This window comes from Meleagris gallopavo, chromosome 1, assembly GCF_905368555.1.
Source record: "Meleagris gallopavo chromosome 1, MGAL_WU_HG_1.1, whole genome shotgun sequence".
Taxonomy (NCBI): Eukaryota; Metazoa; Chordata; class Aves; order Galliformes; family Phasianidae; genus Meleagris; species Meleagris gallopavo.
This window is the reverse complement of record NC_139404.1, coordinates 68,573,061-68,589,080: the sequence shown is the minus strand read 5'-3', so window position 1 is coordinate 68,589,080 and position 16,020 is coordinate 68,573,061.

Genomic DNA, 16,020 nt, shown 5'->3' with positions numbered 1-16,020 from the left:
ATCTTTCATGCTATAGCAGATAAGCACTGGAGAAAAAAAGAACCAGATAGACAGAATCATCGGATAATCGGCTTTGATTATGGCTGGATCCTTTTCACTTTCACCTCTACTAATGCAATAGTGAATGAGTGTACTAGTCTATTCTTAAGTCATAGTAGAGAAAATATCTATTTGCATGAGAAATTTGATGAAATAATGTCATTAGCTCAGCTATAGAAAGTGATTGTGATTCCAGGCACATTTCACCCTCATCCAACACACAGGTGAGGTTTTTCTGTATAAAACAGTTCTATTTTTCTGTTGCATTACCAAAATATAAAAAATGAATATATATGGAGTAAAGGGTTACACCACTGTAAGGCCTTAAAGTATCTTGCAGTAATCCACCTCCAAATGCCATGACCACTAAATCAGCTGTAACTTCATAATTAAATAGTCAAACAGAAAATTTCACTTTTAATGAAAACAGTCCCCTACAACAAATTTTTTCCTCTTTCAGGTGTTCAAAGCGATTCCAGTCCAATTATGTAATTTACTATTTCCAATTACCTTTCATTATTCTGAGAATACATATTTTGTATCTCCTCCCGTCTTAGAGTCTCAGTTGAATTACAAAGTCTCCTGTAAAGCAGGAATGAAATTTGTGACCAGGTTTTGAAGAAATTCAGAGAAGGACCGGGCTTGTTTCTTAAGAAAAATTTATCTATGCATATGTATATGGTAGGCCCAAGAAAAACCATAATGCATATAAATTAACATGTAAGATAAGCAGCAAAGAACTCCAAAGAGGAGAGCGTATGTAGATCTATTATGTGGTGAAATCCTCTCCACAGGCCATTTGCAGCAAAAAAAAAAAAAGCCCTGGAATAAGCTCAGTGAGTGGAGGGAAGGTATTCTGAGCATCTCTACTTTAAAAAATAAAATGTGGGTAGGATACAAAATGGGTGCAACTTAGAAGGTAGAGGAAAAAGTAGGTGTATTCTGTCTACTACAGGCTGCTAATAAATACAACGAGGGCACACTGCTGGCTCATGATCAGTATGTTGTCAACCAGGACACCCAAAGCTCGTCTCCAGCAGGTCAGTCCTTAACCTGTCCTGATGCATGCAGTTTTTTCTTCCCCAGTTGTAGGATTCTGCACTTGCCACTGCCAGTTTCCTCTTTGCCCAATTCTCCAGCCTGTCCAGGTCTCACTGAATGGCAGCACAGCCTTTTGGTGTGTCAGCTACTCCTCCCAACTTCATACCATCAGCGAACTTGCTGACAATGCATTCTATCCCTTCATCCATGTCACCGATAAAGATATTAAACAAGACTGGATTCAGTCTTCAATCCCTGGGTTACACCGCTAGCTACAGGCTTCCAACTAGACTATGTGCCTTTAAAGATCATCAAGGGCCAACTCCCCTGATGCTGGGGACACCTTCCCCTAGATCAAGTTTCTCAGCCTCATTAACCATGAACAGTTCCAGAGATGGGGACGCCCATAACCTCTCTGGGCAATCCATTTCAGTATCTAACTACCTTAAGAGTAAGGAACTTCTTCTTTACATCTGATCTATATCTGCTCCCTTTTTAGTTTAAAACTGTTACTCCCTGTCCTATCATTTCACACTCTAGTAAAGAGAGTCCCTCTCCATCTTTATTATAAGCTCCTTTTAAGTACTGGAAGGCTACAGTGGGATCTCACTAGAACCTTCTCAACTCCTGAGCCTGAATAACCCCAGCTCTTTCAGCTTCTCTTCATAGAAGAGGTGCTCCAGTCCTCTGATCATTCTTGTGGCCTCTGTACTTTCGTGGTCTTACAGCCAATTCCTTATCCACTGAAAATCAAATCCATAAAAAAAAAAAAAAAAGAAATCTATCAAATCCAAATCCCCAGATCTTTCTTTTCACTCTTTTTTGAAAAATGGATGTTTCTCCTTTTCCAGTTGCTGAGGACTTCGCGATTTTTCAAATATGACTGATAGTGTCTTAAGTTTTCCTGGTTGCAGCTGGGTCAGAGTAGATTTTTTCTGTGCTATGCTTTGGCCCTGGCATAGAGACAATGTTGATAGCAGACCTACATTTTAGTTGTCGCTGAGCAGTGCTGCACAAAAGGTGCGCTTTGGGTCAGGTTTCCTGCTTTTCTGAGGCATGACAGCATGTTTTTGCTTCACCACATCCAGACCTCCAGCAGAGCACTTATTCTATGATTAAAAAAACAATTTTCCGGTCTGATTACAAGATCATAGAAAGATCTATGTGTATGATAGTTCCAGATACACTGGCTTTTCCTTTTCCTTTTAAACAAGTACAGCTATACAAAGTCCAATGATAGATAGCTCTGTAGCCAGCCATCCTCTGAAGCTGACTGCACACAGCACTACTCACCACTGCTTTCTAAAGAAGCTCAGGAAGAGGTTCTTAGGCTTTCTCCAGTCTTAAAAAAAAAAAAAAAAAAAACAAAAAAAAACTGAAGGCACATGTGGGGAGGGCTCTGAGATCAATGCCTACTATGCTGCTTCTATTGCACTTGAAGTATCTGTTCCTTTCCTTTACACCCTGGCTCTTTCCTGTCATGAAACATTAATCCCACATTGATCTGTCCCCTGCAGGGCTTTTATCCTGCAGGACAATGCTATGATCCAAGTGCCTCTCAGAAATAAATCTGTGGCAATCAGCCAGGCCCGCAGTGTGGTCTATGGGGTGTTCACTGCTGCCCACATATTGGTGTAGGGTCAAGGCTAGGGTAGAGGAAATAACCTTAACATCCACTTCCTTCCCATTTGAAGTTGAAGGAAGTTCCTTCCTATTTCAGTTGATTAGAGTTTTGCAGAGGAAAGCCATATCAATGCTGATGTCATTTGTACCACATAGCATAGGGGTCAGAAAGTATAGTCAGACAGTTCCCATGCAGTTAATGTAGTGAAAATATTCCTGCAGGATGTGAAACATGCCAGGAATTTCTGCTTGGGCAAGCCCTATTAAATTCTTTTTTAATGAGATAGTTGGTTACTGGAGAGAGCTACTGAAAGCAGGGTCTTCCTCAGGGGAATTAATACCATCAGGAGTCTTTAAATAACATAAAACTCCATTAAACTACAAGTGCCTCTGCCCTTCCTGGTTAAGAGTGCAAACCTCTTTCAACAGAGTCATCTCTCGCCTTCAGATCTAGAGACAAGGCACAAAACCTCAGCCTGTTATCCATACAGACTTTCTTAGAAAAGCTACAAGCTAAAAGCTACTATTTTATCCATTCTCAAGCATGAGTTTTTGATGATTAACTATCTTCAGATGAAGCCATTTCAATTACCAAATCCATTTTTTTCCAAGCAAATAAATGTAAGGAGAGCAAGGGTGAAAGCAAAGGAATATAAACCCTTGTTCTAGAGGCACCACAGCATCCGGGACTGGAATATATACAGAGGAAGAAGGATTTGCAGAGGTACAAAGGAGACAAGATGCTCCCAAATCAGCCCTAGGAGAAGCTCAGGACTACAGCATCCCTATCAAACCTCTCCTGTCACATCCACACTTCTTTCTCTGTCCCTAGTCTGCAATCAGCACTGAGAGGGAAGGACAAGGCAAAAGAGGGCAAAAAATAATAAACTGTAACCAGATTCTGCTTATTAGTGTATGTTTCGACATGATCTAAAATTAGATGCAAAGCTTAAATTGAAGGAAAAAAGATTTGTTATAAAAAAAAACAGCACACAAATAGAATCATAGAATCATTAAATTTGGAAAAGACCTCCATGAAGTCCAACTGTCCACCACCAATATTTCCCCACTAAACCATGTCCCTAAGTATCATATCTACCCTTTCTTTAAACAGCTCCAGGCACAGTGATTCACCAATTCCCCAGGCAGCCTGTTCCAATGCCTCACCGCTCTTTTAGAGAAGAAACTCATCCTAATATCCAACATGAACCTTCCCTGACATAAACTTGATGTCATTCCCTCTTGTCCTGTTGCTAATTACCCAGGAGAAGAGGATAACCTCACCTCACAGTATCTAAGAGGCTAATCTAACCTCACAGTCTGCTTTCAGATAGTTGTAGAGAGCAATTAGGTCCTCCTTGAGCCTCTTCTTCTCCAGATTAAATAATCCCAGCTCCCTCAGCTGCTCCTCATAAGATTTGTGCTCCAGACCCCTCACCAGCTTTGTTGCCCTTCTCTGGACACACTCCAGGGCCTCAATGTTGTTCTTGTAGTGAGAGGCCCAAAACTGAGCATAGTACTCAAGGTGCAGCCTCACCAGGGTTGAGTATAGGGGAACAATCACCTTCCCGCTCCTGCTGGCTACACTACTTCTGATACAAGCCAGGATGCCATTGGTCTTCTTGGTCACTTGGACACACTGCTGGCTCGTGTTCAGCCAAGCATCAACCAATACCCCCAGATTCTCTTCCTCCACATAGTCTTCCAGCCACTCTGTCCCAAACCTGTAGCATTGCCTGGGGTTGTTGTGATCCAAGTGCAGGACCTGGCTCTTGGTCTTACAAGCTTCATCCCATTGGCCTCAGCCCAGCAATCCAGCCTGTCTACGTTCCTTTGAATGGCTTTTCTACCCTCAGGCAGATGGACACTTCCTCCCAAGTTGGTGTTATCTGCCAATCTACTGACAGTGCACTCAGTGCCCTCATCCAGGTCATCAGTAAAGATATAAAGACATTAAACAGGACAAGCCCAATACCAAGCTCTGGGGAACATCACTTGTGACAGGTTGCCAGCTGGACTTAGCTCTATTCACCACCACTCTCTGGGCCCAGCCCCCCAGTTCTTTACCCAGCAAAGAGTGTACCTGTCCAAGCCACAAGCTGCTAATTTCTCCAGGAGAGTACTGTGGGAGACAGTGTCAAAGGCTTGGCTGAAATCAAGTAGACTATGTTGACAGCCTTTCCCTCATCCACCAGGCAGGTCACTTGATCATAGAAAAAGATAAGGTTGGTTAAGCAATTACTTTTCATGGTAAGCCTGATCCCCCACTCAAGGTGATCTGCTCCATAACCTTCCCCTGGCACAGAGGTCAGGCTGACAGGCCCGCAGTTTCCCAGATCCTTATTATGACCTCTCTTATATACAGATGTCACATTCTCAAGTCTCCAGTGTTCTGGGATTTCTCTGATTGAACAGGATCATAATGTCATTAGACTTTCAGTGAGAAAGTTTCCCTCCAATCCATTTCTTTTTTAATAGAAAGCCTTTAGGGTATCTTTTATGAGCAGATAAGCATAGAAATTTCAGTTAGAAATTACTGAGAGCAAGTTGCTAACACTATTATTTTTTCCAGATCCATTATCTGAGATTTGCTCTCATGTAAGCCCCATCTATTTGAGGCAATCCTTTATTCAAAAAAAAAAATATATTTTTTAAATCAATCATTATTTCAAAGTTGTGGGGTTTTTGTTTTTTTTTTAATTATTTTTAAGAGAATATGAGGGTCACAACATCACAATGACTTCTTTCATGGTAATTTTCAGGAACATATCTGAGACACTGGAAAAAAGGAGAAAGGTGGCCTTAAAAATAATCTACATACAGTAACAATAGGCTTGCTTAGACCTCGCAGTATTTCCAAACCTATTGATTTGCCAGGCTTGAAACCCCTTATCTCAGCAGATTGCAGAACTTTCTACCCCAGTCTTTGTTAGAACAGTTGGGCTGGCTTCACTTCCCGTGTGCAGGAAGGTTGATTTCATAGGCAAACAACATTTGCTTTGAGATATTCATGATATTTCATGCACCAGGGCACAAGCCACTCTCCCATCTCTGATGAGACGGAGATTTTACCCAAATATAGCTGTCCCTTAAGCATCTGACACTGAATCACTTTAAAGCAATTCTCTTATTATTTTACATTAGTGCTATTTTTCTTTTCAGATAAAAGGGTGTATTTGCCTTGATTTGTGATTACTACGGTACATGGATTTGCATCTACATATAATCTTTACAGTAAATTTGGTATCTCTCCCCCACCCCTAGGAAATTGTCTTTAATCTTGCATGCATTTGCTCAGATTCTCACCTCACATAGCTGAAAATGATTACTGAAATGTCTTATGTACTTGTTTGTTCATTATTAGTCTTCAATTTCAGTTTGAGACTTTGAAATGGGATTTCACAAAGAATTTATCATACAGAAAGACAGATGATTGCACTTACACATAGCCATACATGACATCACATATTACAGACACCTGAGAAAAAAACATTTTAAAATTAACAGAACTTGAAATAACATTAAAAGTAAGTTAGTTAACCTGTTTCTCTGTAAGCCCATTGAGATTCCATAGGTGGAAGACTGCAGCTGCTTTCTCACCCAGAGAACTCCCATCCCATGCAGACGCATCAAAATGAGGTCTGCATGGACACCAACAGTAGATTGGAGGCACTGCTGCTTAGAGGAGCTCATTGTTAGGGAGCTGCTTCTCATTCAGCACGTATTGGGGATGTACTGCTGGACCCAACCTGGAGGATCCTGCTCAGGGCTGCTTATCATCTCCATGCCTCCATGATATTCTCCACTTTCACAGCCCTCACCACCAACCCAAAACACTGCTGGGCCTCCCCAGCTGCTCTCGCTCCTGGGGCAGGGCAAAGGGACCACCCTGTCCATAGACATCAAATGTCTTCACCAGCACATTCTTTGCTACAGGGGAAAAAAAAAAAAAAAAAAAAAAAAAATCTGGTTTGCAAAGCACGTTCCCTTAAAAGAAGAAAAATCCTTATTTGAGGGCAACAGGCAAAAGCAACTGTTAAAATACATCCTCTCAGACAGATAAGTATGAAATTAAACTAGAAGCAATTGGCTTACTAGAGCTGTCAAATCACAGAAATAAAACTTTTGGAGAGGAACACAACTCCAGCTATTAGTTAATTTTCCAGTACACTAAGAAAGGCTATTTGCTGATGGATTTTGCCATATTTGATATTCAGTCATTTGAAAACCATTCCCCTTCTTTTGGAAGCACTAGTTGTCTACAGCCATTTCTCCAAAGATAATACAAACAAGATTTCCATAAACTGTTTGCTTAGGCAGCCCAATACACAATTCTTAAACCACTAATACTGGATTTGCTGCTCTGCTCAGATGAGAGGAAATCCAAGATACTGAAGAATAGCAAGGAAACATCCTTGTTCATGCCCAATACCCTTTGCTACATGCAAATGTGGCTAAATACGTGAATAGGCTGCAGCTGAAAAGTCAGCATAAAAGTCTGCACTTAATCAAAAGTAGCTTACGAGCAAAATGGAAGTGAACGTTTTGTGCTGTTACTAGGATTGCAAATGAACGTTTCTTGGTTTGACTGGCTCCAAGCCAGCAACAAATGGATCTTCTAGAGCCATGAGGTTTATAACGGATTTTGTCCCAGAGGAAAGTTGTGAGGAGGAGGTGGGATCACCTCCAGCACCCACGCCAGTAGCTCCCCCCTTCACAGGTAAGCATCCAGGTTTCACACTCATCCCACATTTGCTTCCATTTATGTCGAACGGATGGAGTCTGTCACTCTCACAAGCATTCCGTGATGGTCCTGTTTTGGCCTAGGAGTTGCTCTGGAAAACATCCAGACAACATCCCTCTGAATGACAGACTACATATTTTGAAAAGGATATTCCGAAGTGCTCTAATTTATCTTTACTCCCACTAAATTCACAGTTAAGTTGATGGTGGGTGTCTTAAAAAAAATAAATAAATAAACAACTCCAGGACCCAGAAAGTACAAATTTTAGACAATGACAGTTCTTCCTCTGGACAGAGGGAAAACAGGAGACATTGCAAGTTCCAGTGTGTCCTCCATCTCCTCTTGCACATGGCCACACCTTAGAGACTTCCCTCTGTTCTGCCTTGAACATTGCATGATCACAACTCCTGTAGAGGTGACTGTGAATCACTACCCTTATGTGCTGGCAGCATTTCACACCCAGTTTCTGCAGGAGTAAGCTGACACAAAGCAAGGTAGTGAGAAGTCTGAGAATGGAGAATTTTCTGGTACATTAAGGTCATTTGCTGATGGATTTTGCCATGTGTGATTATAAATGAGTCTAAAACGCCCTTTGGAAGTGCTGGCTGTCTGCAGTCATTTCCCCAAATGATACTGTCATGAGCACACTGTAAAATTCAGCTTATTTAAGGTATGACTGTGGCAAAGGCTCAGATGAGACATCTTTCTTGGACTCTGGCCAGCAGAAGCAGTACAAATGAGGACCATAGAAGCAGATACAAGTTGACATTAAAGCAGACTGCTTGGTCGGCTGGTTGCTAACCCATTGCTTTACGGGAAAGCTCTCTTGAAGGCTCCCAAGCACACAACTTGCTTCTGCTGGGTCAATATTTGGGCAGGTTTCTTGCCTGTATCAGTGTGTCCTGCATAGTCACCATCTCTTTGAGGAGAAAATGCAGAAAACTGTAACAATGCTATGAAAACACAAATCTTTTTTATATCCCAGTAAAGCATCTAAAACATGTATATGAGTACTTCTGAACTGAAAGCTTCCTCAAGGTCTTCCTTTACCCTCTCAAGCACTGAGGATACATAGAAGGGGGTTTGTGTTGGTCTTAGCCCCACTTTTCCTTACATCTCCTTCATGTCTTCCAGCCTCCTCCTCAGTCACAGCTGAGTGTCTTCCTCCTTCAGACCACCTGTGCCCCCTTACTCTCCTCTTCCAGGTAAAACATCCCACAGCCCTTAAGTCCACTGCCTTCAGTGTCATACTACAGCTCACGTCTGCAGTGGAAGTCTGCTGCTCCTCACAAACTATCCTCAGAGAGATAATTATCATCTCCACTAATCCACACAAGCGTAGGCTCTGTTCTCCATCCCTGGAAATCCTAAGAGATGGCAATGACCACAATAAAGAACTGAAGAAAAAGGCAGTCCCCTCACGCCATTGGTGATAACAAGAAGTGGCAGGCAGGCTGAACAAAAGAAAAATAGCATATCATGATTAATAAAAAAGTATGGTAAAACCATGCCAGCTGGCAACAGTCTAATCTGTCGTCTGGCTGGGTTTGTATGGAGGGAACCTGCTGTTGTCTGTCTTGGAAAAAACTCAGAGGCCTGTGGGAGTTGGTGTAGCAAGGATGCCAGCACACCTCCTCCTTTTCCCATCCTTATCCTTTCCAACACAAGTCTTACCTTGCACCGCAGACACGTCACAGCACCTGACAGCACGACAGCCATTAGACGTTAGACAACTAGCGGCTGAACAAGTGGTGTGCAGAACAAGAAGGATGAGCTTTTAGGGCTCATGCTGAGGAAGTATAGGTGGTATTACTGTTTCTTGTTGTCTCAGCATTTGAATATACAGAAGACACCTCACCAAATGAATGTAATGTACAAGGTGTGCAACAAAGGAATGAAATGTGAAAGGTATACTTATTCACATATGATGGTATCTTTAAAGAAGTCCGCTTTAACGATGTTATCACCATTTGGTATCACATACAACCACAGTCCGCAAGTCTTTAATCTCCTCAGATTGAATCTGCAAACACCACACTGCAAGTTGACCTCAGCACTAGGAGGACAAGCAGGTGACTTGATAGGAACTTCAGATTGTCACCCATCTGACAGAGCTAAAAGAAGATACCAAGAGACAAAAATGCTTTGATGTGCTTGCTGGGCACAGCAGACCAGTCCAGATGACAGTCAGCTCAACCGTGTACTTCCATCTGGATTACATTATGGCGTTTTCAAGAACTGTTTTAGAGAAGAGATAACATGCAATGACACTCAGAGAAGGACCTGAATAAGCCAGTCTGTCCTAGGATCTCTTAGCAGTATGATCACCCATGCTCACTGTCATCAAGCTGTACGCATACACTTCTTTATTATTAGTTTAACATCCATGTATGCTTAGCTCTTATGGGTTATTGAATCTGTGTGAACATACTTGGTGCCAAATCTAATATACCATCCTGCACAGACGCTAGGAGTTGTAGAAAATAGTATCTTTTTCACCAAAGTCTGTGATCTTCTTATGCCACTCCCACTTCAATACAGAAGGGAGGAACTATTTCAAAATGTATATAAAAAGATCATCAAAATACAATTTTGTACCAACTGGAAGGAGATTGTGGCTTTGGAACATGAATCAAGTGTATGATTTCAGAATACTTTTTCTACTCACACTCTCAAGACTCCTTTCCCCACCTCCACTCACAAGACAAGCAGGGACACAACTTCTAACATTCTTTTATTATTTAAGAAACTTTTGGTATAGCAGATGATAAAATGTGTTAGCTGCCTACTTTTGCATAGAGGCGCTATGAACTTCAGTAACATACCATGAGCTGAATTAAATTGTCTGCCAAAAATCAAGCAAACTTTTCCAGACAATCTGTTATTTGACACGCTGCAACCAGCAGAGCCTGTTGTACCATCTGCTCTACATAAAGTGCATGGTACATGTTTTACACGGTTTCTAGACGTAGCAAGGAGCCAGAGTCAACACTTCTACAGCGGGGATCCCCTGCAAGAAATTTTATCAACAATTCTTGCCCTTTTGGCTTCATGTCCTAGAAAATCCCTTTCCATGTAGACTTCCTCGCCCTTCCTTACAGAATCTTACAGAACCAAAACATGTTTCAAGGCATATCCCACTAGTGATCTCCTGAGTAACTTTAAGGACTATGAAAGCACTGACAACAAGCTTGTGGCTCTTCAAACTCTGTAAGGATACAAAAGCTTCATAGGTAGTTGTGTAGGAAATTACATGCTTGGAATTCTCTTACTTACAACACTAATTTGGAGGAATCTTGTTGTGAGAGCTGAAATCCCCTTGTCTGCACTGTATTTGTCCCAGTAATAACCTCAAAGCTGTGACATGGAGATGTCCAGCCTTCTATCACTGATTGCTATTGATAAAGGCCCTTGTCATTACAAGATTTCTTGCACAGAAACATGGGGAAAAAAAAAATCTGCAAAGTGCATACAGTAAACTAGAGGTGCCTCAGCTCTGAGGTATACTCTACACATATCTAATCCTACTTGCACATCACAGACCTGATGTTTCCAGAAGTTACACTTTGACACATAATTATACAGCATAGGGTATAGCCCCATCAGTGCCAAGTGGGAGACCAGCACCCAGAAATCTCTCACACAGTCACAAACAATCCTGGTGTACAACAGCTGCATCAAAAGAGTCTAATCTGCTGGAGTTCTCAAACACCCAGAATTTTTCAAAACCTTCCTATTCAACATCTTCCTGTCAAAAAGAAAACACATCAAAGAAACCTATGTATACACACACATATGCTAGCTGCCTTGCATCAGAAAGTAAAGCACGGATGGAAAGTTAGTTTGTTATCAAGTTGTGGACATACTTCTACATCCCTAATGTACTGGGTGGGTCAAAATGCTATGACTCTATGACTTATACCTTTGTGCCTTTTTTTTTTTTTTTTTTTAATGTTAGAGGAAGGATAAAGGAATTCTTTTTGCATTTCACTGAGAAATATTTTAAATTCTTATACACAGCAGCCAGGTGGTGTTTCCAGAAATTTTTCACGGCTTTTTTTGCATTGCAAATGTGACTTCTCCAGAAAATACCTTCCCAGTGACATCTTAACAGTGCTGAAAAGGGGGAGGGAAAGGAGCAGGCATTACCAAAAGGCAGCTGTGCGTCCACCCAGGCAATTAACATCAGAGGCCACAAGAGAAGAAAATTGAGGAATAAAGAGTCAAAGTGCAAAAGTACTGAAATAAGGAGGAACACACAGAGAAGTCAGATGCTAGAAGGAGATTGTAATTTGAGGCTTTGTTGTTTGTTTTGCATGATTTTAGTCACTCTGCAGAATAACCTGACAAAAATGCATAGACCTTTTTTCACTAAGATGCCCTTATATTACTTTGACAGTATCATCAATGAGTTCCAAAATCATTTCCATTACATGCAGAGGTGAAATTGAAATAGAAATACATTTCTTTAGAATTTAAGATCATACAATAAGCTTATAATATTTTATTTCTAGTAGAAACATCCATGCTAAGACAGACCTGTGGCTTCTTGACTCTACACATTTTATTTCTCTTGGCTTTTGTCCCTAAAAGCCTGACTAGCACTGTGCATACAGAGTTGAAAATATTTCTCACATTCTCTGGCCTGGGACTGGCAACTGGCTATGCAACAGGTGGTCCAGGAGGACATTGAAGCCCAGGGACAAACGGAAAGTATGTGCTGCAATTTAGAATCCAGAGACTGATTTCTGGCAGGAATGGGATGACTGAATGCAATGGTTGATGTTTTACACAAAAATAAAGTGCTTCCCCTATGGATAAAGCACTCCTTAAACATCGAAGAAGAAAAGAAGAGGGAGTCAACTGGCAAAAAAAAAAAAAAAAAACCAGCAGAGAAAGAAACATTTGCAGCACACCACAGACATTTTAGTTCTTATGTTTCAAGTTTACATTTTTCCATCAAGGGCACAACTCTACAGTTGGGCTCCATTTCCCACGAAAAATTAGGCCATTCAACTGCTGTGGTGCCCCTCAATGAGGAGAGCTCAGTGCAGGCTGCAGCTCTCCAGAGAAGACAGAACTTGGCAGGAACCTGTGATATAAGTAAAGAACATGAAGCAACTCAACTGCAGTTCACGAGGAATTACATGACAGGAAGATTTTAAGACCCAAATTGAGCCATTTCCCACCCTAAACAAAGACCTATTCTTCTACAGATGAAATTCATCAGTCTTTGACCAAGCTCCTCCCTTTTCCTCTAACATATATCTATTTCATATTACTTAATTGACTTCCTGATGTGGTTCGTGAAGTCAGTACAGCCTAAGAGAGGACATCAGTAGATAAAGTTTGAAAACTTTAATTGAAGCTGGACCAGAATGGCTTAGGCATCTTCTCTCATCATGGCACAGAGGGAAAAAGCTTATAAATCTGGAAGCACTATGGGGAAGATGGGCAAGAGGTGCCCTGATGCACTATTTTATTTGATGAGAAATGCTGAAGAAATAGAGATGTAGGGCTTTTATTTTAAAAATCCAGAAAGTACAACTGACTGGCAGAGAAGATGAGGGGAGAGGCTGTTCTAGCCTACAGTATTGCTGGTTTTCACTAGTCTCAAAACACGCCTCTCCATATCTTACGCTTTGTGTCCTGCTAACCCTGTCACAATCCCAGCAGATTTAGAGTAGCACAAAAAGCCCAACCATCTCCACAGCAAGTAGATGGCCTGCTGTATACTGTTTTGTTTGCTGTAACCTGCAAAATAACACTTTCACCCCTTTCTCACAACGTTAATTGACTAAGAAAAAAAAAAAAAAAAGCAGCATGTGATAACCGACAATGGCTTTTATTCTTTGGGGAGATTTTAGGAGCCTGAAAGAGCAGCAAGATCTCTTCACACACATGCACACACTCTTTGAGCTCACAGAGAAAAAGAATTTGAATTAGCTGCTTTCACGGTTTGAAAGCTTAATTGCTGAAGAGCCTTTTGAAATTGACTGTGGGGACGTCCTCCTGGAAGATGCAGCACAATAGAAATCACAGTAAGAAAATAAGAGGAGGGAAAAAAGCAGCTGGAGAAGACAGACATGAAGAATAGGCACCCCTCAAGAGCATATAGGTGCTGCTCCTTTCCACCAGCAGCATTTAGGATCTGTCAGTGTTTTCTCTCTGAAGCGTAACTGCTCACTTCCCAATGAGAGCCACCAGCAAGGTGCCCATCAGAGAGCTCTACCCACCCAAGGGCATGAAGAAACGGCCACGTAGCCTTGCAGGAGGGGAAGTCCAGACCCCAGGGACAGAGCTCCAGCTTGCTCTCAGGTCTACAGTCTGATCCCGTACCTCAAACTGCTGTGCATCTGCTACTTCCCTTGTGTTATCATGGTAATTCTGCCCTGGCACCCACTCTTGTTTCCACAGACCTTCACCACTTCATGTCTGCTTTATAGGTGACCTATACTCTAAGCAGAGTACATCAGAAAGACAGGACAACAGAAAAATGAAATCAAGCAGGAATCAAAGCACTTCAGATCTCTTCCAGTTCTCAGCCTTGTTACACAGCTGCAAGTCACATACCTTTGAGACAAGGACAGCACCAGAAGCTCCTGCAGGACCTTCCTCCAGCTCAAAAATACCCAGACAAAACATTAGCTATTTAGAAAAGAAACAGACTGTATTTGCTTCCCCAGAAACTGTTTGACACAGCCAGTAAACAACCCCATCAGAAAGCTGAAGTTACTGCAGGTAAACTTGCTTATCTAGCACAGGGAAAGGCAATAGCAAATAATCAGTTCTAAATCACCCAAAAAGAGTGATGGTCACAAGCCAGTTAAAGAAAGGAGTCATTTACCTATCCTAAGGATCAGGACTCACCAAACTCTCCAATAGAAGGAGATCCCTCCCTTTGGCAGCCAGCCCTTAAATGAGGCTTAGGGAGGGGTGAAACCAGGAATTTCACCTGTGCTCCCAGGGCTGGTTGTGTTCCTTCACCAGGTGCTCGATCACTGGCTCAGGCAGTGACTTAGCAATCATCACACACCTAGCTACAGGCACTATAAATAAGAAACTCAATACCTTAATAGTCTACTGTGCTTTTCCATCAAAAATGGCCTCATAGACTCATAGTGTGGCCTGGGTTGAAAAGGACCACAATGATCACCTAGTTTCAGCCCCCCTGTTATGTTCAGGGTTGCCAATCACCAGACCAGGCTGCCCAGAGTCACATCCAGCCTGGCCTTGAATGCCTCCAGGGATGGGCAACCTGTTCCAGTGTGTCATCTGTCTAGGATTTCAGGGTGTCTTATTGTCTAGGATTAAACACAAACGTGGTAAACTTGATTATGGGAATTAAATAGATTGTACAGAAAAATTAGTTCATTCAAATTATCATGGTTTATTTGCCAGATTAAACAGTGAGCAGCTTTATTTTTCATTAATTTATAGTTCTAACAGAAAAGAAAAACAAGATATTTTGATGTTAGGCAAAAATAACATCTTAGAACAATATTACATATTCCCATTTTCTCCAGCTTCATACTGTTGGAATAATCTCCATGAATCTGTTTCTACAACTTAACTATGCAAAGTCTGTGACTATACCTCAAATGTAAATAGTGTATACTTGAGAATTCTGAACTGGACTATGAAACGGGTGCCTGCATGATGGATTAGTAATATTTTGCAGTGTGTTTTAGGAATCAAACATGGGCTTTTTATCAAAGCATTCTGAGATGCCAAGTGTGTTATAAATTGGCTCGCTGCATTTAAAAAAAAAAAAAAAAAAGATTAAAATGTTCATATTCAATCTTGCAGTATTTTTGATTCAGGCACACTAGCTGTCATTTCTTCCCTGGAATATTTTCAAAGGAATGACTTGTTTATTACAGGGTTTAGACCAACTGATGTTGGGAAGAGCATACGGCCCCTTCTATTAAATACCAAGAATCAAACTTCCCCCAGTAGGAATCTGCCAAAACACAAGCACCAGACTACTTATACCAGAGGAACAGACCATAAAACTCCAAGCATGCCAAGAAAAGTCTGCATTTCCTCGAGCCCTGATAACCACCTAGCTGGGCAGCACCAATTCATCCCCCAGAGGCTGTATAAAAGCCATACACTGGAAACAAACTTGTGATCGCCAGCAGTGGGGAGGAGATTCAGGTTAAGCTCCTTGGTGGAGGAGGTTGTGCTGTGTCATGCCCTGCCCAGAGGCACTCCTGCCTCTTGCTCCTGTCCTCCATCAACAACATCCCTGTTTTATTTGCCCAGTAATGACTTACTGCACAATTCGCTTGCAAAGTTACAGCCTCAGCAGAAGGGGTCTGCAAAGTAAGAACAAACTAAGGTTTCTTAGCCAATTGTTTGAGTCCCATTAAGGAATAAAGCAAGAGACATAAGAGAACTGCACATGAGAGAACAAGTACTTCTCACTTAAATCTTTAGAAATAGCAAATGCAACTTTTGCTAGGGAAGCAACTTGATCTTCTAGTTCACTGGCAACACACATTGGATTTTGCTCTGTGAAGACATAATGAGATTATTATTAGCACAAAAGGGATTATGTTCATGGCAGT